General features: G+C 42.1%; 1 protein-coding gene across 2 annotated transcripts in view; it reads left to right on the top strand.

The window, feature by feature from the left end:
- The first annotated feature begins 1,596 nt into the window (after window positions 1-1,596).
- LOC147226862 (metabotropic glutamate receptor 4-like) overlaps window positions 1,597-27,639 on the top strand; it is a 274,699-nt gene continuing 248,656 nt past the window's right edge. For both annotated transcript variants that reach the window (XM_086159582.1, XM_086159583.1), the window contains exon 1: window positions 1,597-1,728. The gene's annotated coding sequence lies outside the window, so the exon portion shown is untranslated. The remainder of the gene's footprint in view (window positions 1,729-27,639) is intronic.

Raw genomic sequence — 27,639 nt, 5'->3', positions numbered from 1 at the left:
AGGTGAATATTATTGTTTTGAGATGTGAATGAGGGTAATTTTATTGATTTGTTATGTGAATGAGAGGGATGAATATTATTGATTTGTGATGTGAATATTATTGATTTGTGAAGTGAATGAGACAGTGGATATTATTGAATGAGAAGGTGAATATTATTGTTTTTTTTGTGAACAAGAGGGTGAATATTATTGATTTGTTATGTGAATAAGAAGATGAATATTATCAATTTGTCATGCGAATGAGAAGATGAATATTATCAATTTGTCATGCGAATGAGAAGGTGAATATTATTGATTTGTGATGTGAATGAGAGGCTGAGTGGTTGTATGTCTTCACATGACTGGTGAATGAATGAATGAGTGAATGTTTGTATTTCCACATGATGCATGAATGAGTGACTGAATGAAACTTTGCACTCTCAGCACACACACCCGACTTCTCGTGTGAATGAATGAATGAATGAATGAATGAATGAATGGATTTCCAGAATGGTTCTCCCGAGCCCGGAACAAAAAAAAAAAAATTAAATTTAAATGCGTTTTCCTGAAGCAGCTGCATCTGCCATGTCCATCCATTCATTTATTCATTCATTCATTCATTCTAGTGAATGACCGGAGAGGGACGTGCACGCGTCCGTGCGTGGGGCCCCCGGGCTCCCCGTCCCGCCGCCGCCGCCGCCGCCGCCGCCGCCGCGGGATGCGGACGCTAGTCGGCGCCCGGTGAATGAAATTGAATCCGTGCGCGTCGACGAGCGGACGCGCATCTTCATCCCGTCCGGACGCGCCACGGCGTGGACGCGCGAGCACGCACACGCACACGCACGCCAACCGCGGAGACGCGTCGGTGCGTAACGGCGGAGGATGCAGAGCTCCATCAACCATAAATCAAATCAAATCAAATCAAATGATGGTAAAATAAAATAAATGAAGAAGAAAATATAATGCAATAAATCAAGATAAAATAAACAAAAATAATTAATTTTGTTTTTAACAAACTCATTTGTCTCCCCTCCTGAATCTCGAGGCTGAATAACCGATTTGAATTTCATTTTTCTGCCATCGACTTTTACGCAGTCGGTCTCTGCACCTCCTCCTCCTCCTCCGTGTGTGTGTGTGTGTGTGTGTGTGTGTGTGTGTGTGTGTGTGTGTCGCTGATGTCGTCGTGGAATGCAATAGTGTCAGAGCTGCCTGCCTGCGGTGAGGATCTAATCTGAGAAGAAGAAGAAGAAGAAGAAGAAGGAGAAGAAGAAGAAAAAGAAGAAGGAGGGAAAACGCATCTCCCACGGAGGTGGGGGAGGGAAAGAACGATTCGTGCGTCCACGCAGAGAAGCAAGAGAGGAGGAGGAGGAGGAGAAAAGTAGGAAATCCCCGCCAACCCCGGATCCGCTTCAGCACCACTCGGGCTGGACAGCGGCGGAGTTCGGATGGAGACCCGGGAGACGTGATTCGAGCTCCGCGTCCGCAGAGGCATTTTCTGCGATCTCCCCACGCAACGTCTTCTCCTCGTGGGTTGGTTGGGTGGGTGGGTGGGTGGGTGGGGGGGGGGGTTCATCTAGAAAAAACAAAAAAAAAAGCGCCAAACATCGTGCGTGTGTGCGTGTACGTGGTGGATCCGAACAAAGACGCAGGAAGGGGGAGGAAAAAAAAAAAGCAACCGGAGTCAGGAAATGCGTGGAAGAAGTTCATCTCCTCCACTTTAGACCTTCTGGCTGGACCTGGACCTTCAAGGTGAGACCACCTCTGCTTGTTTCATCTATTCCCCCCCCCCCCCCATCCCGTTCGCCGTGCACGCAGGGTCGTGCGTCCCGGTTACGCGCAGAAACAAAGAGGAGCGAAAGTGAACGCTTCTTTTTTTTTTTTTCTTTTGTTTTTCTGTTTTTGTTTTTTCTCCAACCGACTCGAAATTTGGTGAATACTGCTGTCTTAACTGGTTTGTCTACCCCGTGCATGTGCGTGTGCGTGTCGGGGAGGCGTCAGTCACTGGCTGATCCCACTCAACAGATGAATCGCCCCCATTTCGTGCAGGAATGAACCCCGCGACTATACAATGAATCCCTTCATACGCTGGATCTATAGGACCCCCCACCCTGCCTTTCCCTGTACCCCCCCCCCTCCACACGGCCCCCTTTCACACACACACACACACGCACGCACACACACGGCCAGAAGCCGAGGCGTCTATAGGTCCGATCAATGCCCGGGTCAATTAATGCAATTCAATTAAGCAGCCGATTCGGGATCGGCGCGCTCCAGAACGAGTCGTTCACATGGATGGTTTGCGAATCGGCCGCGGAGTGAATCACCCCAGGCGCCCCGGCGGGCCACGACTGTTTGGTGACGCCTCTCTGGACTGTGCATCACTGTCAGGGGATGCATTAATTACTGCTGCCTCCTCCTCCTCCTCCTCTTCTGTGCAAAGCTCATGCTGTTTGTTTCCATAAATATCAGGCTGTGATTTGTTGATTTTTTTTTTTTTTTTGGGCTTTTGGTTAGGGAGCGGAAGAGGTTGCGGCTGAAAGAATGTTCCTCCCGAATTAGATCAAACTCAAAAAAACAGCAACATGACGGCACACATGTTCTCCTGAACAGGATCCACAAAGCAAACCGAGCCGGATTGAATCGAATCTAAATTTCGCCAGTTCGTTTTTAATGTCACCCCCGCCCTTGATTTTTGCCTTTTGTACAAAAAAAGCGTTTCGTTCAAGTGCGATCAATTCCCCCATTGATCCTCATTTTCCATCACAAAAGCCCTGAGCTTCTCACCTCAGCTCCTCCACCTTCTTCTCACCTCTGAAGACCCGCACGTTAACGAATCCCCAGATGTGAAAAAGAGCCGAAACGCTTAATAGTCGGGACTTCGTTTTGACCGAACCAGACAAACTTTATCCGTCAAACATCTGCGGTCGTCTGAGAACATTCAGATGTTCCACCGGCACTCGGAGATAAATGTCGGACTGAGATGGTTTGGACGGAAGGATGTCGAGGAGCTGGAGGAGAGGCTGGGATGGAGCTGCTGCACTTCCACCTCTGGCAGCATCCATGTGCACCTCTTCATTAGCATCACTATGCCTGTGTGTGTGTGTGTGTGTGTGTGTGTGTGTGTGTGTGTGTGTGTAAGGACATTAATTTTCTTACAAATGTGGTTTATAGATTTGTTTTCTATTCAGATTTTTGAAATATATTTTTCATATTATGTATATATTTGTATGTAATTTTCATAGGATACACACACACACACACACACACACACACACACACACACACACAACACACACATACATGTGTATGGCAGCAGTGTGAATGTCTATATATGTATAAACTCACACACACACAGAAACACTCATACACACATATATAAAGATATCTATATATATATGTATGGCGGCCCCGACAAGTGAATGTCGATATATGTATACACACACATACAATTAAACACACATACACACACACACACACACACACACACACACACACACATACATACACACACAGATATATATGGCAGGCCCAGAGTGAATGTCTATATCTGTACACACACACACAAACACACACATACAATTAAACACACATACAACACACACATACACACACAGACACACACACACACACACACAGACACACACACACATATACACACACATATATATGGCAGGCCCGGAGTGCATGTCTATATCTGTATACACACACAAACACACACAGTTAAACACCCACACACACACACACACACACACACACACACACACACACACATACACACACACACACACACACACACACACACAAACTTACAAGTTCAACTTGCATTTCAAGTTTTTAACTTTTTTTTCATATTCTTCAGAAGACCTCCCTGCCTGACCAACCATCCATCCATCCATCTCTACATCTGTCCTTCTATCATCCATCCCTCCCTCCATACCTCCATCCATCCATCCATCCATCCATCCATCCATCCATCTCCTCACAGTGTTTGGTCTGAAGCAGACACATCCAGATGTTCCGCATCTTCTTTCGGTCTTCCACCCACCAGTGCGTGGGTTTGTTAGCATAGCATCGCTGGAGGAACGTTTCCTCTCTCCTTCCTCTGGATGCTCCGTCCAGGAAGGTGGTCTTTACCTCCGCGCCCGTGTTCTTTCTTATCTCCGCTTCTGGGAGAAACTGTTTCTCCGCTCCGGAGAAACAAAAGCAGATCCGTTGCGCGAGCTCTCAACACAAAATCCTATTTTCCAAACTGCTGATTCTTCTCCTTCTTCTTGGCAATCCTCTCCTTTCATTTTATTTTTATATTTCCGCCACATATGTGTAAAATACTTTTACTACTGGCTTTGGATTTTTGGAAGTTTTCACTCTTATTTTTGGGAAAGCTGAGGCTGAGATGACCACAGAGTTGGATTTACGTGCTTCTTCAGGGCTCAAGATGTTTGCAAAATAATCAGAGCGTCTTGTTAAAGTATCCATGAGGCTCATGCTAATATAATACATATTATATATAAATATTACTTTTTAAAAACTGAATACCTTAAAATAGGTTTAATAAGAATCTAGGAATGACAAAATCAAATTTATATGATTAACCCACAGTCCAAACACATGCAGGAGGTTCATTGGAGACCCTGAATTGTCCAGACGTGTGAATGGTTGCATGTCTCTATATGTGTCCCTGTGATTGGTCCGTGTGAGCCCCGCCTCTCATCCAACGACAGCCGGGATTGGTTCAAGCTCCCCGAGCCCATGAGTCCGCTCCGAGTGGTGTAGATGATGAATGATTAATTTGACTTTCAGTGACATGATTATATAAATATATTTTACCCAATACATAGAAAATATTTAACTTAATTTGCAGATTATAAGCCGCTACTTTTTTTACTAGCTTCGAACACTGTGGCTTAGATAAGATATAGATTATTGATCACCATAGGGGAAATTCTTTAGTCACAGCAGCGCAAAAAATGACAATATCAATAAATATGAGGATAAATTGTCACTTTTTTTTTGTCCCTATCCTTGTTGTTGTTGTTTTGGTTGTCTACTCTCACACCTGTTGTTCTTATCCTTGCTGTTGTTGTTTTCTCTGCTATCTATTTACTTGTGGATGTCTTTTGCTATCTTTTAACTGTCTTCTAATTGTCTTTATCTGCTGAATGAATGCTATGCATAAGAGACGCAGGGAATAATGCTTAGATCGCGGAGCCAATCAGAGCCCAGGAAAGAGAACATCGTGCTCTGATTGGTCCCGACCCCAGGAAATACTTATTTGACCATAAAAATATTTGGAATGATAAATGTATAACAACACATACGAACTGCAAAAACCCGTGGTGGGGAAAAATATCCCTAATGTCAAATAAGATTAAAATGTTGAAAATCGGCGATACAGTGAGACAGCGAAAGGTGAATAGCGGTGTGACGCGGCACACACACACACACACACACGCACACACACACGGATCTCTTCCACGGCACAAATAGGTGAATTTTGTCTCTGCTTTTACAAGAAATATTTTTAATTCCCTTTTTTTTTTATCCAAAAATCATCGTGAATTTTCCTCATGTGGACCAATAAAATATTGTCTTATCTTATCTTAAATATTAATAAAAGAGACAATTAAAAGATGGCAAAGGATATCCACAAAAAAAGACATCAAAATGAACAAGGGTAAAAATAGACAACAGAATGTAAAAAAATCTCTTCTTATCTTATCTTATCTTATCTTATCTTATCTTATCTTATCTTATCTTATCTTATCTTATCTTATCTTATCTTAAATCTAAGTGACAAAAGAGAGCAAAAAACATCCACAAAAATAAGAATATTAGAATATCATGAAAAATGTTGTTTTTTAATAGCATTACTGAATGAATGAATCCAGAATGTATGACATTTTTGTTGTGCATTAAAAAAACAAAAATTACTTTTTCATGATATTCTAATACTTTGAGAAATAATTTTTGAGTTTTTTTTTAAGATTTAAGCCATAATCAGCAATATTAAAATAATAAAAGGCTTGCGATATTTCAGTTGATTTGTAATGAATCCAGAATGTATGACATTTTTGTTTTTGTAATTGCATTACAGAAGATAAAAAACTTTATCACAATATTCTAATTTTCTGAGACAGATATGTATATCCACACCATGCAGCAAATATACTGCTCAAAAAAATAAAGGGAACACTTGAACAACACAATGTAACTCCAAGTCAATCACACTTGTGTGAAATCATAGTGTCCACTCAGGAAGCAACACAGATTCATTTTGACTTGTTTTAAGGACATTACATCAAAGTTGGATCAGCCTGGAGTTTGTTTTTACACTTTAATTTTGAGTGTGATTCCTAATCCAGACCTCCATGGGTTGATACAATTGATTTCCATTGATCATTTTTGTGTGATTTTGTTGTCAGCACATTCAACTGTGTAAAGAGCAAAGTATTTCATAAGAATATTTCATTCATTTAGATCTAGGATATGTTTTTTAAGTGTTCCCTTTATTTTTTGGAGCAGCGTATATCCGGTGAATGATCTCGACTTCTACAACACTTTCACCCCAACCTGGTCGCCGCCATCGCTTGCGGGTGTTTCGGCGTCTCCCTATCGGACGGACGCCGGCTTTCCCGCCGTCTTTGCGTAAGATGCGTGTAAATTTAAGAGCCTTTTACAGAACCGCTTTCCAGCGATCAGTCATCGTTAGCTCGTACGTTCGAGCAGATGCTTCGGCGTTCGTCGCCGAAGCAACGCGCTCCAGACAAACTGCCTTATTACGCAGTCGGAGCGCGAACGCCGTAACAGGTCTGAACATCTTCATTAGCGGTCTGTTGACACAAATCACAGACGACGTTCACTGGCTCTCAGGTTAATTTACAAGATTTACAACGCAAACAACCGAGCGAATAATCCTTCCATTACAGCGGGATAGTTTCTCACCAGGGAGACGCATTTGTCGAGGTGTCACATTCATCATGTTTTTTTTTTTTTTTCTCAACGCGACCATCACATGTACGTCTGCTGGATGTTGTTTCGTCGGACGCCACGGAAAAGTCCGCGGGATCCGGAAAAAAAGCGTTTTTTTTTTTTTTTTTTTTTCTTCGTCCGAGCGTCGCAAAAACAAAAACGACCCGGTTCCATGAAGCGGGAGTCGTCGTGTGAGTAATGTTTGCTATCGTTGATTTGTTTTCTGATCTGATAACTACACCGCCCGTGTGTGTGTGAACTCAAATTGAGCGTGTTAACACGCCCCGGCACAATCACTCAAAATTATTTTCTCCAATCAATTTTATTCATTATTTGGTTGCCATTGCCCTAATTGTGAATTATCATTACCAACTGACGGATTTCTCGGGGAATTATTAAATAAACTAACACGGTTTTGGTTGGGCGGCGGCTTTAGCGCCATGGTTTTCATTATCATCATTATTATTTTGCGTTCTTCTCTGGGTTTCCTATCAAACATGGCGAGATGTTTTCTGACGGAACGGCGGGTTAAAGAAAGGGTTAAAGAAAGGGTTAAAGAAATAAAGACTTTCGCCCTTTGTTTGGTTTGCCAATGGGAACCTCGGGTGACCTGCTGCACGTCCTGCTAATAACCAGTTTTTGACAAAATTTAGTAAGTTTCCCTACAAAGTTATGTAGGATAGAAATAAGTTATCATTAATATTATCAGTATTAATAATAATAATATATTGTATGATACAATGAAATAACAACAATAATGATACTGCTAATTGCATAAAAATAATAATAATAATTATTATTATTGTAATGATATTAACAACAATAGTAATATATAACAGCAACCAGATGGTAATAGCAATAATGGTAACAATCAAAATGATAATAATTATGGGAATAATAATAGACATGGTGATGATGATGATAATAATAATAATAATGATAATAATAATAATGACGATGATGATAATAGTTAAATGGTTATAATACTCATAATTATTGTTATTGGTATTGTACTAGTAATAATATTAACAACAACAATAATATATAACAACAATCACAACAGTAATAACAATGATAACAATGAAAATGATAATTATGGGAATAATAAATAAAGCTAATAATAATCATAATAGTTATGATAGTCATAATCATAATAGGAGTAATAATGGAAATAATAGTAATATAATAATAGTAACCACAATTTACAATAGCATTTTCCATCAGGCTGCTGTGCAAACAAGGGGAAATTTGAGCGGGACTTAATTGAATAAAAATCAATTCATTCATTCATTCATTCATTCATTCATTCATTCATGTACTGTCTGCCTTGCAGTTTTTCCCACAGTCCAAACACACGCTGGGGTTGTTTGGAGACCATCAGTCGCCCAGATGAAGTGAACGGTTGTGCGTTTCTGCACGATGTATGAATGAATGGTCGCATGCAGCTCTGTGATCGACCTGCGACCGGTTAAACCCCTTTGAAATTCTACCGTAATAGAATCTGAAAAACACGTCTGCTGGGCGTCCCATCCTATCATCTCGTGATCAAGCAGAACACGAGGGGGATACGCAGCTCCCCTGCGTCCTCCGAGCGTCCTCAAAATGCCAGCGTCATAACGTGCTACCGGCGGAGCCGAGCCGTTCCCCGTTGGAACGCCTATGCGATGAAAGGTCGATCCCGAAAAGAGTGACGGTGCATTCACCTCCCGCTGCGAAAGATACAAAATCCCCCCTTAATATAGAGTGTCACATCTCATTCAATCATTCATTCATTCATTCATACGACTTATACTGCAGTCAGGATCTGAGGTCTATCCCAGGGTTAGGGGTCACCCAGGATCGGTCACCTGCCAGTCACGGGGTCACATATGGAAACAAACCATCATTCACCCTCACATTCAAATAAAAATTCACATCTAGACGTGCAACTAGTCACCCTCTTATTTGCATGTCATATAGACATGCCTCATTCACCCTCTCATTCACACACCATATCGGGAAATGAAACCATTCACCCTCTCATTCAAATAAAAACATGCATCATTCACCCTCTCATTTGCATGTCATATGGAGATGTGCAAGGATTCACCCTCTCATTTATATATCATATAGGGTCATACAACCATTCGCCCTTTCATTCGAATTGAGACATGCAACTATTCACCCTCTCATTCACACATCATATCGAGACATGAAAGCATTCACCTTCTCATTCAAATAGAAATATGAATCATTAACCCTCTCATTTGCATGTCATATTTAGACGTGCAAGCATTCACCCCTTCATTCATTTATCATATAGGGTCATACAACCATTCGCCCTCTCATTTGCATGCCATATGGAGACATGCAGGCATTCACCCTCTCATTCACACATCATATCGAGACATAAAAATATTCACCCTCTTATTCAAATTGAGACATGCAACTATTCACCCTTTCATTCACCCATTGAACAGACATGCAATAATTCACCCTCTCATTCACACATCATATCGAGACATAAAAACATTCACCCAGTCCTTCAAATTGAGACGTGCATCATTCACCCTCTCATATGCATGTCATATGGAGATGTGCGGGCATTCACCCTCTCATTCATACATCACATCGGTTCACACAACAATTCACCCTCTCATCCAAATAGAAACAAAAAATCATTCACCCTCTCATTCCCATGTTGACCTGCAAGCCACCCACTTATTTGCATATCATATAGACATGCGTCATTCACCCTCTCATTCACACATCATATTGAGACATAAAACCATTCACCCTCTCATTCATATGTCATAAAGGCTCATACAATCATTCACCCTCTCATCCAAATAGAAACAAAAACATTCACCCTCTCATTCACATGTCGACCTGCAACTAGTCACCCTCTTATTTGCATGACATATTGGACATGCGTCATTCACCCTCTCATTCACACATGATATCGAGACATAAAACCATTCACCCTCGCATTCAAATAGAAACAAAAACATTCACCCTCTCATTCACATGTAGACTTGCAACTATTCACCCTCTCATTTGCGTGTCATAGACGTTCACCCTTCCATTCAAATCCAGATATGCATCTTTCACCCTCTCATTCACAGGAGCCCTCAGTCTTTCAGAGATCCATCTCTCCGTTCTGACGTTTAATAAAACAGAGAATATCCAAAGTGAAGTCAGAGGCCGACCCGTCAGCTCCTCTGTTCTGATTTCATCAACACCCCGGCGTCGCTCCGAGGACAAAATCAACTTTGTTGATAAATAAAGCGCGTTCCCGTCCAGCTTTGCGATTATTCAGGTTTTTCAAAAACCTCTCGCCCGAGCCGGCCGACGGAGACGATAATGTCGGCGTGTTTTTTCGTCCGTGGCTGCGAGCGTGTTAACAAGTGGATGGCGAGCTCCGGGGTCGGAGCCGTCACACCTACGAGTCTCCTCGGAGTCACAGACGAGGCCGCCGTCGACGCTTTATCTCGCTCTGCCTCCGATCTTTCTCACTTTCAGGTCCCGCCTGCCTCTCATGCATATGTATGAGCGTGGCGTGACGCCAGAGAGAAGCCGCCGACTGCTTCTGTGTTGAACGAAAAAGGAAGAACGTGGAGAGAGGTGCGAATGTGAGGCCCGGGGAGGCACCGTGCACGCTCGCCGTTTGTCTGCAGAAAGAAAAAAATACAGCGGATATGTGGATTTTTTGGGGGGGAATTCGGTTCCTGTGATTTTGCGTTCTTTGGCGTTTTTTTTTTTTTTTTTTTTCAATATTTACATTTTTTTTTAATGATATTCTAGCTTGAGAAGAAAAAAAATAAAATTCATTTTATTAAAGAAATAAAATAAATAAAGAAAGATACCCAGCATCGGCATCTCTCGCTCCTGGCGTTGTACGGCCACGCTTCTTCGCATTTTATTTTGTATCTTGATTCTCGCGATTGATCGTTCTTTAGCATTTAGCTTTAGAGCAACATTGGCTGAGTAGACCCGTACTCGGCTTGCTATTGGCTAACAGCATGCCGTTCCTCATGCTGATTGGTTGATGGAGAGAAGCAGCTGATCTCCTTATAGGTTGTGTCCAGCATACATGTCCTGCCCCACTTTGAGTGAACACCGTCCACTTTGCGCAATTCAGTTTGTGAAAGGGTCTTAGATTTTTTGGCTCTACGACGCCTCCGAAACGCCCAGCAGCTACACAAAAGTCTGCTGTAGACCCCAAGCTTAGCAGGAAGATGCTAACTATTGTTGAAAAGATAAAACTTCTCCATATGTCAAAGGAAGGCAGAAGTTTTGCTGAAGTTGTCCACCTTTACAACATCAACCGATCTACAGTTGGTTACTTGAAGAAAGACGAAGCTAACATTAGGAAGACGGCAACCTTAAGCTTCAGTGAACATTTTGTATCGTATTTCAATGTTTATTGTAGGTTACAGTGATCCAAAAGTGTTTAGTGCACCCTATAAAAGTGTGCGGGAAGCGAAATCCAGTGGATGGTGGGTTGGTAACAGTTTGGGGGAGGTTGGTAAAGGGCTGAGTGAGGTTTGTCGGGGATTAATATAAACGGCTCAAAAAAATAAAGGGTTCTGAATGAATGAAATTTTCTTATGAAATGCTTTGTTGTTTACATAGTTGAATGTGGCGACAACGAAATTACACAAAAATATCAATGAAAATCAAATGTATGAACCCATGGAGGTTTGGATTTGGAGTCCAAACCAAAGATTAAAAACACACTCCGAGCTGATTCAACTTTTAATCTAATGTCCTTAAAACGAGTCAAGATGAATCAGTGCTTGTTTGTTTCATAGAAATATGACTGACTTGTAGTTACATTGTGTTGTTTAAAATATTCCCTTTATTTTTTTTTCACCAGTATATCCGTAAATAAAAACGATCACGCCTCTCCTTCGCGGAAAGCGAGGGTTTTTCCCCGTAATGCATAACAGCGACGGACCACCACTCCAGATTAGTTCTTGTTCTGGCAGAAACCTCTCGCCGGCAGCGATAGTGGAGGAGGAGAAAGAGGAGGAGGAGAGGAAGAAGGAATGGCCCGGTTCCTAAATCCCGCAGTCGACAGCCACCCGGCTCTCCGTGCACTATTCCTGGCACCGGTTGCGGCCTGTGCCAGAGCGACTGGGCTCGAGACGTATTCAATTATCCGTGCAGCCGGACGGGCGGGGCGGGGGATCTGCGAGATTACCCAGAGAGATGATGGTGAAAGTGTAAACAATGCCTTTTTCTTTTAAAGAATAAATTAAAAAAATATATATATATATGTTTTATATGGCGGGTGATAACAGTGTGCTGAATCTGAATCAGAATTTGAATACTTTAATACTTTTATACTGGATCCCCCGGGGAGAAATTGCATTTTTTCTTAAATCAGAATATATATATATATATATAAAAAAAAAAAAAAAAAACACATAATAAAATTAAAATGAAAAGAATTGTAAAGATTGATAAAAATAAATAAAAGTTAAAGGTATGTAAAAATAAATAAAATATATGTAACATATACAGGTCTGTCTCATAAAATTAGAATATTGTGATAAAGTTCTTTATCTTCTGTAATGCAATGAAAAAAACAAACTTTTCATGATATTCTAATATTTTGAGATAGGATTTTGGAGTTTTCTTAAGATGTAAGCCATAATCAGCAATATTAAAATAATAAAAGGCTTGCAATATTTCAGTTTGTAATGAATCCAGAATGTATGACCTTTTTGTTTTGCATTAGAATAAACAAAAATTACTTTTTCATGATATTCCAAAATTTTGAGATAAAATTTTTGAGTTTTCTTAATATGTAAGCCATAATCAGCAATATTAAACAAAAAAAATGAAAGTTTCTTTTTTTTTTTTTTTTTTACTGTTTATACAATTTCCTACCATTATTTATTGTAATTTCATTACAGAAGATAAGAACTTATGACAATTTTCTAATTTTCTGAGACAGTCCTGTATACGTGTATATACGTGATTACATGTAGTCATTTTTGTGTAAAAATCCTTTACAAACACTGTAATCTTATTTCTGCTTCTGCTCCGCTCTGCAGTGAATGTTTATAGATCCAGCGTTCGGATCAGATTCTCTCATTAGCCTCGCAAATGCATTAAAGAAAGATGGATGTGCAAACCTTTTTTTTTTTTTTCCCGCTTATAACCTACATCGGGTCAACGTATAACGCTGACGTAACCTTGACGTCCGACCCTGCGTGATTTATCGCCGCCCTTTGGCCTCCGTCTCCGCGCGGAAACACAAAAGAGGAATCCGAGGAAGCCGGGGATTAATACGATGTAGCGGGACGCTATTGTTTTCTCTGCAAAATGCATTAACTTATTGACACTGCAGTACTGTGCAAACACACACACACACACACACACACACGCAGCAGTAGCTTCGGGTCATCGTTGATTGGTTCGCACAAATTACCTTAACTAAGACGCGCAATCAATTAAAACGGCAAGAAAAAAAAAGCAGGGGACGGAAAAAAAACCATATGGAAGGATGTTTTATTCATCCTTGTTTGTGCTTTTTCGGCGCTCGCCGGCGTTCATAAAGTTTCATTGAATGAAAATTAAATCCCTGAAAGGAGGCCGCGGTCGGAGGCTCGAGACGTCTCTGTGTTTTGCTTGATAATGTGCCTACGGGGTTCGAACGTGCGCCGCAGGTCGACTTAATGGCGTGCCGTTAAAGCCCATTACTCAGAGAATCCTTGTCGCTGCCCTTGCCCTCCTCCGTCCCGCTCTTCTCCGGTAATGAGATGTCTGTATGTACACAAAGTCCTGCTTGCTAATGCCGCGACGGCTGATACGGGATCTTCCGCCGCGGCTTACATGTCTGACATCCGGACGCGCCGGATTAAAAATCGCCGCCGCTAATTTTGCGTGGACACGCGCGGGCTAAACCGCGTACGACGGTTGATACCGACACCAAAGGTGAGATGGTGTATTGATTAAAATGTGAGCTTTCCCGTTGCAATTTGGGTGTCGGATGTTAGACGGTGATTCGGTAGAAGGAACGAAACGGGACAGGTTTTGACAAACAAAATGATTTTTGAATGGAGTTGCGAACAAGCCTCAGGGGTTTTCTGCATTGTAGCGCACTAGCGTTGCAGCGTTGTAGCATAGCGGCACGCTACTCCACATTGTTTCCATTGCTCATCGTTGTTTTCTACTGTTATTACGCTTTTTGGGGATTTTCTCAGTAAGTTAGCTCCTCAGCGGCGTTAAGAAGTTAACAGAGCAACAAAACAGAGTTTTCAATCAAATTTTAATCGAAACATGAACTAGCCTTACTGCAAACTTAAAACCTTGCGGGCTTTTTGCGTTGTGGTGTTGTAGCGATGTAGCGTAGCGGCAGTCGTGCATGACACTCCATGTTGTTTACATCGTTCATTGTTGTTTTCAATTATTATAATGCTTATTTGTGCTTTTCTCAGTAAGTTACCTCATTAGCAGTCTTAAGAAGAAGTTAACAGAGTAACAGAACAGTTTTCGATCAAAAAAACCTGTGGGCTTTCTGCATTGTGAGGTTGTAGCGTAGCAGCAGTCATGCATAAAACTCCATGTTGTTTTCATTGTTCACCATTGTTTTCTATTGTTATAACGCCTCTTTGAGCTTTTTGGGCTTTTTTAGTAAGTTAGCTCATCAGCGGTGGTAAGAAGAAGTTAGCATAGTAACAAAACAGAGTTTTCGATCAAATTTTTAATCAAAATGCGAACTAGCCTTAGTCCAGGAACACGCAAATTTAAAAACCTTGTGGGCTTTTCGCAGTGTGGTGTTGTAGCGATGTCGCGTAGTGGCAGTTGTGCATGATACGCCATGTTTTGTGCTTTTCTCAGTAAGTTAGCTCATTAGCAGTGCTACCAGAAGTTAACAGAGTAACAGAACAGTTTTCGATCAAAAAAACCTGTGGGCTTTCTGCATTATGAGGTTGAAGCGTTGTAGCGTAGCAGCAGTCGTGCATAAATCTCCATGTTGTTTTCATCGTTCATCATTGTTTTCTATTGTAATAACGCTTTTTTGTGCTTTTTGGGCTTTTTTAGTAAGTTAGCGCATTAGCGGTGTTAAGAAGAAGTTAACATAGCAACAAAACAGAGTTTTCAATCAAATTTTTAATCGAAATGCGACCTAGCCTTGGTGCAGGAACGCGCAAACAAAAATACTTGTGGGCGTTTCGCATTGTGGCTTTGTAGCGATGTAGCGTAGCGGCAGTCGTGCATGATACGCCATGTTGTTTACATCGTTCATTGTTGTTTTCTATTGTTATAATGCTTTTTGTGCTTTTTGGCCTTTCTCAGTGAGTTAGCTCATAGGCGGCGTTAAGGAGAAGTTAACAGACCAAAAAAACAGAGTTTTCGATCAAATTTTGAATCGAGCTGTGCACTAGCCCCGGTCCAGGAATGCGCAAACAGGAAAAAAAAGTGGACTTTTCGCCGTGTGGCGTTGTAGCATTTTAGCATAGCACCAGTCGTACGCGCAACTCCATGTGGTTTACATTGTTCATGGTTGTGTTCTACCGTTCTTCCGTGCTAGGAAGTCAATCTGGAGAATAAAATATTAGCTAAATCTGAGAGCGGTGTTGGTGTTACTACGATGGCTAAAGGGGCGACTACGACAAAGCGACAAAATTCTCAAGTCTAAGAAGAAGCAGAAAAGTGATTGTTAGCATGGATGAATGACAGAACGCTTGCCGGAGATTTCTTGCTGGAACCTGCTGGTTCCTTTCCATCACCCAACAGGACAGGAATGGCCTGGAGCACCACCTGGGTCTGCTCCAAAATAATTGGCCAACCCCTCAGACCTCTCTGCCGCTTCCACAGTAGCCAAATTTTAAAAACAGACAAAAAGATCCTCGCAGATCAGTCCAAAATCTTGTAACGGGCCTTCGAGTGGCTCCCCTCAAGTCGCAGAATCAACTGCCACACCTGCAAAACCCAAGGGCACGAGGAAAAGTGCAACCTTTCGATATATTTATTATATAAATGCAGAGCACAGCTTGCCCAGTAGTCTCTTACCTATGGCACAATTTGGACAATTTCTGTACACTGATTTATTATACTTTAAAAAAAAAACAATTATTATTATATTTAAGAAATATATAAATATTATAATTAATAATGATAAGAAATTGTAAAATATAAAAAATCGTATGATCATTAATTATAAGTATATATTAATTATATATATTATATATTTCATATTATATATTAATTATAAGACATTAGCGCCTCATTTAAAAAAACTGTTATAATTTCATACAAGAAATTTTCACAATTCATTTTACTTTCATTCATTGTGAAGCGTCTTTAAGTGCCATGCTTAAGCGCTATACAAATCTTATGTATTATTAGTATTACTTATTTTTTATTTTTTCATAATGACTTATTTTAAGATATTGTTAGGATGATTTTAAGACTTGTAATTTCTTATAATTCTATAATTATTAATTTTGAAAATAATAAATTCGTGTACAGATATTATGCAAAATTATATTATTATAATTTTGATGCTGCTACCGCGTGTGCCCTCCAACTGCCCCTCAGGGAAAAATAAATTATTATTTTTACAATTGTTATTTATTGTATTTCTGATTCTGGTGAGAGCGTTAGCATTAGCAAGGGGCTCAGATGCGAGAAGGCTTTACTTTTGCTAATTGAGTGAAGGAAACGCCAAGTACAAGTGCTGGCAGGAAGAAAAAGAACACCAGAAGCGCAGGAATAATTAAGGTTATCTTCAATTAATTTCTATATTTTTGCCGTGAATACACCCATGAAAAAGTTCAATGGAAAATATATTCGGTTCGTTAACGTCAAAGAACGGGTTAAATTTATAAGCCGAGGTTCGACTGTATTATCATTATTTATTCCAAACAGACTGTACTTTCACACGCTAATGATTTGAATCTCACTGTCAACCCAATATTAGCAAGAGACTTGCAGGGAGGAGCACACACACACACACACACACACACACACACACACACACATGCAAACACACGTGCGCAGCAACCAGATTAATCGTCTGCTCGTACCCGTTTCCGTACACGCCATCTTTGTTTACAACATGGATGCAGTACAGAGAGTTTGCTCAGTCAATATAAACGCTATTCTGGAACCCAGTTGCTTCATAACTTGATAACTCTCTCTCTCCCACACACACACACACACACACACACACACTCTGCAAGAACACTGTAGGCAGTTTTCTGGATGTCGTATCTGTTGCAGGCAAAGGGGAGGAATGATAGAACACGGCGTTGGGCAAGTTTGATATTTTCAGATAGTATCTCTATACCACTGATATACACAACTGTGATTACTGCCATCTTTAGGATTTTATTACAATTTTATGATGTGGATCGATTAATTTGTTCGTTCCCCACGCCGCATGCAACCACTCACTCACCAAATTAGCATGTCTGGAGAATTTAGGGTCACCTATGAACCTCCTGAATGTTTCTGGAACCCGTAGAACCAAGATGAAACCGATAAATTTTATATTTTAGTACAGTAGAAGCTTGGCTTACCAACAAACGTGAGCAATTTTTGAATCAAGTTGTAAATGAGCCTCCGAGCACGAACACACAGACAAACAAACTCGTGGGCTTTCCGTGTTGTAGCGTTAGCGGCAGTCGTGCGTGATACTCCATGTTGTTTCCATCATTCATGGTTGAGGTCTCCTGTTATAATGCTTCTTTTGCTTTTCTCAGTAAGTTAGCTCATTATGGCTCCCGAAAAAGTTGCTAGTGATAGCGAAGAAGTCAAGAATTTAAGTTGATCTGAAGAGGGAAATAACAGCTGAATGCGAGCGTTAGCGCGACTGAGGGTCTCAGATGTGAGAAAGCTTTACTTTTGCTGATTCAGTGAAGGAGTGAGGTGGTTATCTTTAATTCCTAACTTTAAAGTTAAATTGTCTTCAATTCTTATATTTACAGATAAATTATCAATAAGGTTACCTTTCCTCTCTTTCTGTATGTTAGCCACAAATAAACAGATACGCTAAAGACGGCTGATGCGGCTAATAGGGCGACTATGCTCTGATGAAGGAAAAGTCTCAAGTTTTAGAAGAAGAGGAAGAAGAAAAGTGATTGTTAGTTTGGTTGAATGACAGACAGCTAGCTGGAGAGAGCATTAGCATTAGCATTTGGGTTAGTGTTAGCTTTGTTGGTTAGCGAGGGCCTCAGATGTGTGTGTGAAGGCTTTACTTTTGCTGATTTAGGGAAGGAAATGCCGAGAACAAGTGCTGGCAAGAAGAGAAAGAACACCAGCAGCACCGCAATTATTAAGGTTATCTTTAATCGCTTTCTGTAAACTAGCCACAAATAAACAAATGCACTAAAGGCGGCCGAAGCGTCTAAAGGGCGACTACACCAACGAAGGAAAGGTCTCAAGTTTCAGAAGAAGACGAAAAGTGATTGTTAGTTTGTATGAAAGACAGACAGCTAGCCGGAGATAGCGTTAGCGGGAGCGTTAGCATAAGCGTTTGTGTTAGCAAGGATCTCAAATGTGAGAAGGCTTTACTTTTGCTGATTTAGCGAAGGAAACAAGTGCTAGCAAGAAGAGAAAGAACACCAGATGCACGGCAATTATTAAGGTTATATTTAATTGCTTTTTGTATATTAGCCACAAATAACAGATTCGCTAAAGACGGGGTTAGGGTTGCGGCTAAAGGAGCGACTGGAGTCAAAGAACGACTTCAATCCCTAAACTGAGGTTCTACTGTACCTCAAGTTTTATAACATCCACTAGTGCAGCAAAAAAAACGCCTCTTCATGTTCATTCTGTGCCTCATACTTTTAACCGCATTTGCTTTGTCTCGATTTCAGCGCAGAAAGTAAAGCGAGTCGTGCCAACGGCACACACTCACTGCATCGACAGTGACGATAAGGAAGTGAGCTGGAGATATCCATCAGCCGACATTTGTTATCGCCTCTTTTTTTTTTTAATCCCATGCAACGCTCAATGAAGGAGAACCCCGCCGTGCATCCCAGCCTTTTTGCTTCGGGCGAAGGAGAACAAATTGCTTATTATGTAAAGGTGTCTTCGGAGACACGGCTCTCGGCTAAACTATTACAGCCCCGAGGGGGGGAGGCAAAAAAAAACAAAAAAAAAACGAGTAAATGGTTGTGGCCGTTTGCGGAATAATCATCGGGCTTTTGGAATACAGTAAAATGTCGGCTTAGAAATTAAATTTGTTCTTTCGACGCTGTTCGTGAAATGAAATATTCGGGAAGCGAATCATTGTTTCAGTGTAAATCCAATTGATCTGTTTTCCAGACCAAAAACATACTTCAGAGACTTTGGATGGGTTTATTTGGGGCAAAAATACTGAAAGGAATTAAAGATAACCTTTATTATTACTGCGTTTCTGCTCTTTCTCTTCCTGCCAGCACTTGTACTTAGGTTTCCTTCACGAAGTCAGTAAAAGTAAAGCTAGCGCTAATGCTAACGATATCTCCAGCAAGCCGACTTTCATTCATCCAAACTAACAATCACTTTTATTTTTCTTCTTCTAAAACTTGTAACCTTTCATATGTGAGTGCAGTTTCCCTTTAGCTGCTTTGGCCGTCCCTAGCGCATCTTTTTTGAGTTTATTTGTGGCTAGTATACAGAAAGGAAGTAAAGATCATCTTAATAATTGCTGTGCGTCTGGTGTTCTTTCTCTTCTTGCTAGCACTTGTATCCTGCATTTCCTTCACTAAATCAGCAAATTTAGTGAACGATCCACAGTCCACATCTGAGGAAGGCTTTTCATCTTGCTAACAGTAACACTAATGCTAATGCTAAAGCTATCTCCTGCTAGCTTTCTGTCATTCATCCAAACTAACAATCACTTCTTTGAAGACTTAAGCCCTTTGCTTTGCTAATGTAGGCGCCCCTTTAGCCACATCGGCCGTCTTTAGCTCATCTTTTTCCTTCAGGATGCTACACATGGTTGACTAAGCCTTGTCGTAGCGCTCGGTGAGATCTACAACACCAGCGGCGCTCTCACGTTTAGCTATAATTTCCTTCTTAACATCCACTTGAATTCTTTACTTCTTCTTTGCGCTAATATCACCAGCACTTTTTCTGAGTCAAAATGATCTAACTTACTGGAAAAAATACAAAAAAAGCGTTAAAATTGCAAAACACGATGATGAACAATGTAAATAACACAGAGTAGCATGCGCAACGATGCTACAACCTGGATAGCCTGTAAGTTTGTTTGAGTGTTAGCGCACTTGGGCTAGTTTGGAGCTCGTTTTACAATTTCGTGGCCCGATTTGTTGGTGATGTCATTTGTTTGTAATCCCTGCTTCTACTGTATTCGCCGGCTTCCCTTCCACGGCGAAGCAACGGTAGCAAAATGAACATATCGCATCTTCGTCCAGTGTCCTGCCCTCGGATCCTTCCTGTACCGGTATCTTCCGATTGGAGGAGTACCAACCCTTGAACACCAACAAACCAAAGGCCGAATTGGTCAAAACCTTCATGCTTTCACTCCAACAACGAGGATTTCTTCTTCTCTCTGTACATTTCGAGGCTCCAACGACGGATTCAATGTCTTTACCGCTTCTGCGCCGCATTACGATTATATGGAATGACTTACTGAAGCGGTGATTATTGTCCGAACCCGTGTCTAATTAGCATCCGTACGACCAAAAGGCCGTCCTTCCAGGAGTACGTGGAAGCCGCCGCTCTTTCACGGCGGCCACCCGTGCCGTCGGGTCTCGGCCCCCCTAATGAAACGCTCCATCTCCGTCATCCCACCGCCATTTTCACGATCTATTAAACCTTAAACATTCATCGCCGCTGTTATGCATCACGTGCCGCCGACTTCTTCTTTCCTGCTGCATCCATTCCGTTACGAGGAGGAGGGAAGCCGTTGCTGCAGGTTCATCGGGAACCACGATTCTCATTTTTTTAACGGATCGCGAGAGTCCCGGATTGTTTCGGAAGAGGTGATAAGCGAGGATCGGCGAGCGGCGTTTAATGAGCGCCGGGCGCGATGCGTATTTGATTTGATCGCGGTTTTAGCATCCGGCCGAGTCGGACGCCTTTCCTGCAAAGAATGACCACGGGGGTTGAATTCGGGAATCGTTTCCGCTCTCAGAGCGGAGGGCCTTCATGTTATGCCGCGGCTTAGATATTTATTGGAAGTTGGACCCCGGATTTGCCCACGGGGTGAAAAATAAATTATAACTCTCTGGCTGTTTGGTTCATCTGATGGGGGCAACTCCAGGCACCCAAGATAGGAGGCTCTCCAATAACATCAACACATTTTATATTTCGCCGGCGTCACTCCGACTTGTTGTGGGGAAAAAATTACACCCTGAATGCAAATGCGCATCGTCTGCGGATGTGACTCGGGCCGAAGAACGGCGGTCGATGAGGTGTCTTTGGGCAGAGTTAGCATTAGCTAGCATGACCTGCGCCCAATATGAGGTCAGATATTTAAAACTATACATTTCTGGTCACTGTTCAGTTAAATCAATTTTGGTCTTAAAGTCATTGGAGTTCAGAAACTCGGATTGGTTGTCCATTTATAAGAATAAGAATAAGAATAAGAATAAGAATAAGAACAAGAATAAGAATAAGAATAAGAATAAGAATAAGAATAAGAATAAGAATAACTTTATTTATCCCGAAGGAAATTGTTGTGCCAGAGTTTCAAGTAAAACATAACAATAATAAATAATAGTAGGAAATTGTATAAACAGTGTAAAAAAGGGTGGAGAATAAGAAATACAAATAAAACTATAAAGTGTCTAGGTAACGAGTCAATGCTATAAAGTGTCTTAAGGTGTTAAGTACCAGGTGAAAGACAAGTAGTGAACAAGAGTATGAAATAATATTGCACATGCAGCTGTTATGAAATGCACAATTATAAATATATATACAAATAAATTATTACCAGTTACAGTAAGTTGGTGAAATTTTTTTTATTTTTTTTTTTTTTAATTTTTTTTATGGTTTAAGATTTTGAGATTCCCTGCGGCTGAAGGGAGAGGAATTAAAAAGTCTGATAGATAAAAATAATTGCCCAAAGCACCAACCTCCGGGTTCTTTCCAAGAGTCCAAACATGCAGGAGGCTCCACGGTTCACCTTGACGTCACAGATTATGAACAAAACGATTAATTCTGATAAAACCGGGGCTTCCAGTGACCGACCGACGACAGGATCACACTCAGCGGATTTGACGCCACAGAATTCTGCCTGATTTTTGAAATATTTTTAATTCCGATCGTTTTATCCAGCGAGAATTAGAAAAAAAAAAACAAGCAAATCCGCTGCCGAATTAGGAATGAGTGCCGGATCAAAAAAATTCGACTTAGCACAGTTTTGAAAAAATCCGCAAAGCGAAAAATGCTTCAAAAAGAAAAGATGATGTAATTTACGTATAACACAAAATACTTATTCTCACATGCTAAAAAAAAAAAAGCTCTTCCTCAAATATTTACCAGAGATAAATGTTAACAAATATGTTATTGTGGAGTCATTTTTAAAGAGAAGAGAATGATCATGTGATTATTTACCTCCTTTTTTTTGCAGCTCTAGTTTGATATATAATGACCTTTAAACATTTAAAAAATTTTTATACATTATTAGAACCGTACAGATATTCACTGGAAAAAGTCTTTGCGATTGAAGGGCTTCAGCTAAAAATATAAAACATCTACATGAGCAAACAAAGCAAATTGATATAGAAAGAAAGAAAGAAAATATGGTGGACAAACACAGATGGACACACATGCGGATATAAACAAAGTTTTACGATATATTTTCTCCGGAGAGAAACCCTGGTCGGATCCCAGCGGGAGAAACCGAATCCACAAAGGCGTCAGGAAGGAGGAAATCAAGACCTGAATGTAACAGGATCTGAACAGGTGCACAACTTCTGCCAGTTCAGTCAGAGTCACACTCATGCATCAGTCATACACACCAAATATCTCACTGTGTGTGTGTGTGTGTGTGTGTGTGTTTGAACTCCACGATGAGACATGCTGCTGTTCCCTTGTGTTCCTGGTCCTGTGATCGGCGCCATCGCCGCGTCTGATGAGATGCTTTTTTTAATTCTCGGATTAGAATTATTTCGACGATCAAAAGACGACGCCGCCGCGGCTTCGCGGAAAAAAACCCGACGCGCTGCTGAGACTCGGCTAAAGTTCAGCGTGTTAGCGTAGTTCCTTTATTCGCTGTTTTCTGAGAATGCAAATGACTGCTGTCGACGTGGGCGGCACGCTGTGCACGACTCAAGGAGAGGGTGAGCAGTGGAATGTCTCTATAGGAAGAAGGTGAATGAGTAAGTGAATGTAGGTGTCGGTTGTCAGTGTATGCTAGCGCCCTCTGCCTAGCCTCTACTGGGCTTCCCTCATCAGTGTATGCTAGTGCCGTCCAGCTAGCTGACCCGTCCCTGTTCTCACTTCCCCTATCGGTGTATGCTAGCGCCCTCTGCCTAGCCTCTACTGGGCTTCCCTCATCGGTGTATGCTAGTGCCGTCCAGCTAGCTGACTCGTCCCTGTTCTCACTTCCCTCATCGGTGTATGCTAGCGCCCTCTGCCTAGCCTCTACTGGGCTTCCCTCATCGGTGTATGCTAGAGCCGTCCGGCTAGCTGACCCGCCCTGTTCTCACTTCCCTCATCAGTGTATGCTAGCGCCCTCTGCCTAGCCTCTACTGGGCTTCCCTCATCGGTGTATGCTAGCGCCGTCCGGCTAACTGACCCGTCCCTGTTCTCACTTCCCTCATCAGTGTATGCTAGCGCCTTCCGCCTGGCTGCCTAGTCCTGACCGGGCTTCTTGTTCCTGTCCAGCGTCCCTGATCAAGTTTCCTACCTCGAGCCATCCTCCCCATTTGAGCTTCCCTCATCGTTGTATGTTAGCGTTGCTGCCAAACCGCCCGTCCGCGGCTTTCTCCATCAGTGTACCCTTGCGCCGTCTGCATAGCTGACCGTCCCCATTCATGCTCCCCTCATCAGTGTACGCTAGCACTGTCTGCTTAGCTGCCCATCCTCCACTGGGCTTCATCCTGTCAGTGTACCCTAGCACCATCCGCATAGCCGAATGTCCTCTACTGGGCTTCCCTCATCGGTGTATGCTAGTGCCGTCCGGCTAGCCGACCCGTCCCTGTTCGCGCCTCTCTCATCAGTGTATGCTATTGCCTTCTGCCTAGCTTCTTGTTTCTGTCCAGCGTCCCTGATCAAGTTTCCTACCTCTATTCCATTCGAGCTTCCCTCATCGTTGTATGCTAGCATTGCCGTTGAACCGCCGTCCCCGACTGGGCTTTCTCCCGTTGGTGTACCCTTGCGCTGTCCGCATAGCCGACCGTCCTCTACTCGGCTTCCCTCATTGGTGTATGCTAGTGCCATCCGCCTAGCCAACCCGTCACCATTCGTGCTTCTCTCATCAGTGTATGCTAGCGCCTTCCGCCTAGCCGCCCAGTCCTGACCAGGCTTCTTGTTCCTTTCCAGCGTCCCTGAGCAATTTCCTACCTCGAGCCATTCTCCCCATTCGAGATTCCCTCATTGTTGTATGTTAGCGTTGCCGCCGAACTGCCCGTCCCCGACTGGGCTTTCTCCAATCGTTGCACCCTAGCGCCTTCCGCATAGCCGACCGTCCTCTGCTGGGCCTCTTCCATCATCAGTGTATGCTAATTCCGTCCGCCTAGCCGACCGTCCCTGACCGGGCTTTATCCTGTCAGTGTGCCCTAGGCCGATCCACACAGCTGACCGTCCTCCACTGGGCTTCCCTCATTGGTGTATCCTAATGACGTCCGCCTAGCCGTCCCATCCCCGTTCCTGCGTCCCTCATCAGTGTATGCTAGCACTGTCCGCTTAGCTGCCCGTCCTCGACTGGGCTTCATCCTGTCAGTGTACCCTAGCGCCTTCCGCTTAGCTGACCATCCCCGACTGGACTGGGCCTCTTCCCTCATCGGTATATGCTAGTTCCGTCCACCTAGCCGACAGTCCCTGACCGGGCTTCATCCCGTCAGTGTACCCTAGCGCCTTCCTCCTAGCTGCCCGTCCCAGACCAAGCTTCTCCCTCATCGGTATACGCTAGCACCTTCCTTCTAATTGCCTGTTTGTGCTCATTCTGCTCATTGGTCTGAGTAAACTAAGCCCCTCTTTCTCAGGTTTTGGAGGTGTGGGTCCACCACAGAAATCCATAACAGCATGTCTATTAAATGTGACGAGAGGGTGAATGCTGCAGGTCTACATGATGTATGAATGAGTCAATGAAAGTCGTATGTCTCGACATGACGAATGAATGAGAGTTTGTCTAAATGACACATGAATAAGAGGGCGAATTGTTTTATGTTTGTCTTTATATGGCACGTGAATGAAAGGGTGTCTTAAAAAGCCTTGCACCTTAAAACCTGGCCGGATTTGTATGAATTCTTGTTCAAACATCATTCAAACATCTGTCGAAATGTTTGAGTACAACTCCGGCTTAATTGATTGTTGGACCGTTCCCACCTAGCATGTTGGTCGAGTTAAAAGACGCGATTACGAAGCGGAATTGAAACTCGAGGCTATCAGTCACGCGGTAGATGATGAGTATAAGAGCAACCGTGAAAAGAATTCAACATGAATGAATCGACGGTGCCTAAGTGGAGGAAGCTGGCGGATGAACCGCGCCAAGCGAACGAAAGAAGACCAAAACCGAGTTTCCAAGGGAACAAAGCGAGACGGCCACAGCGTGAGGACAAAATTGAAGCGAGAACAGCAGGTAGAAGCGTCTCCACACCCTCCTTTCCACTCAAGGCAACAGCGATCGCACGCGACATGAAGATCGATGACTTTCCAGATCGAAGACTTCCGTTTTATGAAAAGATGTCATCTCACCTACTGCAAGAACAAGATCGCGGCGCCTTATGTTTGAAAACAAACCCGTTCGTTGTTATACGGTAAATATTGCGCGGGGACGGTAATGTTAGCGCTACGATTAGCAGCTCTGCGAGACGGTTCTGCAGGTTTTCCCCCGGGGGGTTTTATTGAGCGGCGGATCTTTGCCGGCTCCGGTCAGCTGCAGCTGCAGGGGAGGCCGGCGAGCAGCACCGACCGCGACCTGAACACATTTTCAATCTCCGCTGACGTCCTGTTTTATTTCCTCGCCGTGTCGAGACGGGGCGGGCTCTTAGCCGAGCTACGATACGACCCCCGGCTCCACCATCGCTTCCCCTCTCCGCGGCCTTTTTTTGGCTGTCGCACAGAACACGGCTAATCTTCTTAAAACAAGTTGATAGACCGCTCACATAAAGCAGGCTGCTTTGGCCATCCGAGGATCCGTCTTCATTAGGAGCTGATCTGCGGAGGGTTTCTATTAGCGCGCTATCAAGATGGGGGGGGGTCGGAAATTACGCATGTCGCCAGACAAAGTGGTGGCGGCACGCGGCGAAAGCCCGGCCGAGAATAAAAAGCCTTAATCGGCAGCGAGGAACGCCGGTGACAGGAAGCCGCCATCAGAACCCGCGACGGACACGTCTGGTGGAGGACAGGTTGCCGTGGGAAACGATTTTTTTTCTTTCTCATCTGCAATTGTAATGATAATAATGCTAATGATAATGATGCTAATGATAATTATAATGGTTAGAATTCTTAAAATATGATTAAAATAATCATTCTAATCAAATAATAATGATAGATATAATAATGATAATAATAATAATAATAATAATAATAATAATAATAATTGAGGTTCTCAGTCATATAATCATAGATCTTTCTCATCTACAATTGTAATGATAATGATGCAAATGATAATGATGCTAATAATAATTATAATGGTTATAATTCTTAAAATATGATTAAAATAATCATTATAATCACATAATAATGATAGATATAATAATAATAATAATAATAATGATTGAGGTTCTCAGTCATATAGTCATATAGATCTTTCTCATCTGCAATTTTAATGATAATAATGCTAATGATAATGATGCTAATGATAATTATAATGGTTAGAATTCTTAAAATATGATTAAAATAATCATTATAATCACATAATAATGATAGATATAATAATAATAATAATAATAATAATTATTATTATTATTATTATCAATATTATTATTATTATTATTATTATTAAGGTTTTTAGTCATATAGTGAATTCTTCAAAATCTTGTCTGGGCAACTGGGCTTGATTTTCACCCGAATTGAAGAAGCTTCTTTATTTCAGAACTGAAACAGCTTCTTGGATGAGGATGAGAAGAAATCAACATATTAATATTATAATTATCATATTTTATTTTATCATTATGATGATAATATCAATTATATTTCAACAATAATAACTATTATCATTTGTCAAAATTATTATTATTGATAACATAAAATTAATAATATTCTTTGCAAGATCCCAGCTGTCATTGGCCGAGAGGCGGGGCTCAACCTGGACCAATCACAGGCCACATATAAGAGACATTCACCGTCTTATTCAAACATCTGGACAATGTAGGGTCTCCAATGAAAACCCCTGCATGTGTTTGGACTGTGAGGAACCCGGAGAACCCTGAGGAACCCCAGAAAGACCTTCTCGCTTTGAGGCGTAAGCGCTAAAACAGCTGCGCCGGCCCCGTTCTGATTTCAAATTCCTGGATTCCAGCCATCTAACATGCAAAACAACAAGCAACAAGCGTGCATTTTTTGTTTCTTTTTTATTGATATCAACCTGTCCGCCTCTCGATCTGCTAACAGGGTTACCGTGACGTC

The sequence above is a fragment of the Fistularia commersonii genome, chromosome 14 (assembly GCF_037954325.1).
Source record: "Fistularia commersonii isolate RoL2024-O1a breed Wild chromosome 14, RoL_Fcom_v1.0, whole genome shotgun sequence".
In the NCBI taxonomy this organism is placed as follows: domain Eukaryota; kingdom Metazoa; phylum Chordata; class Actinopteri; order Syngnathiformes; family Fistulariidae; genus Fistularia; species Fistularia commersonii.
Note: the sequence above shows the minus strand (reverse complement) of the source record. Positions and strands in the feature narration are given on the sequence as shown.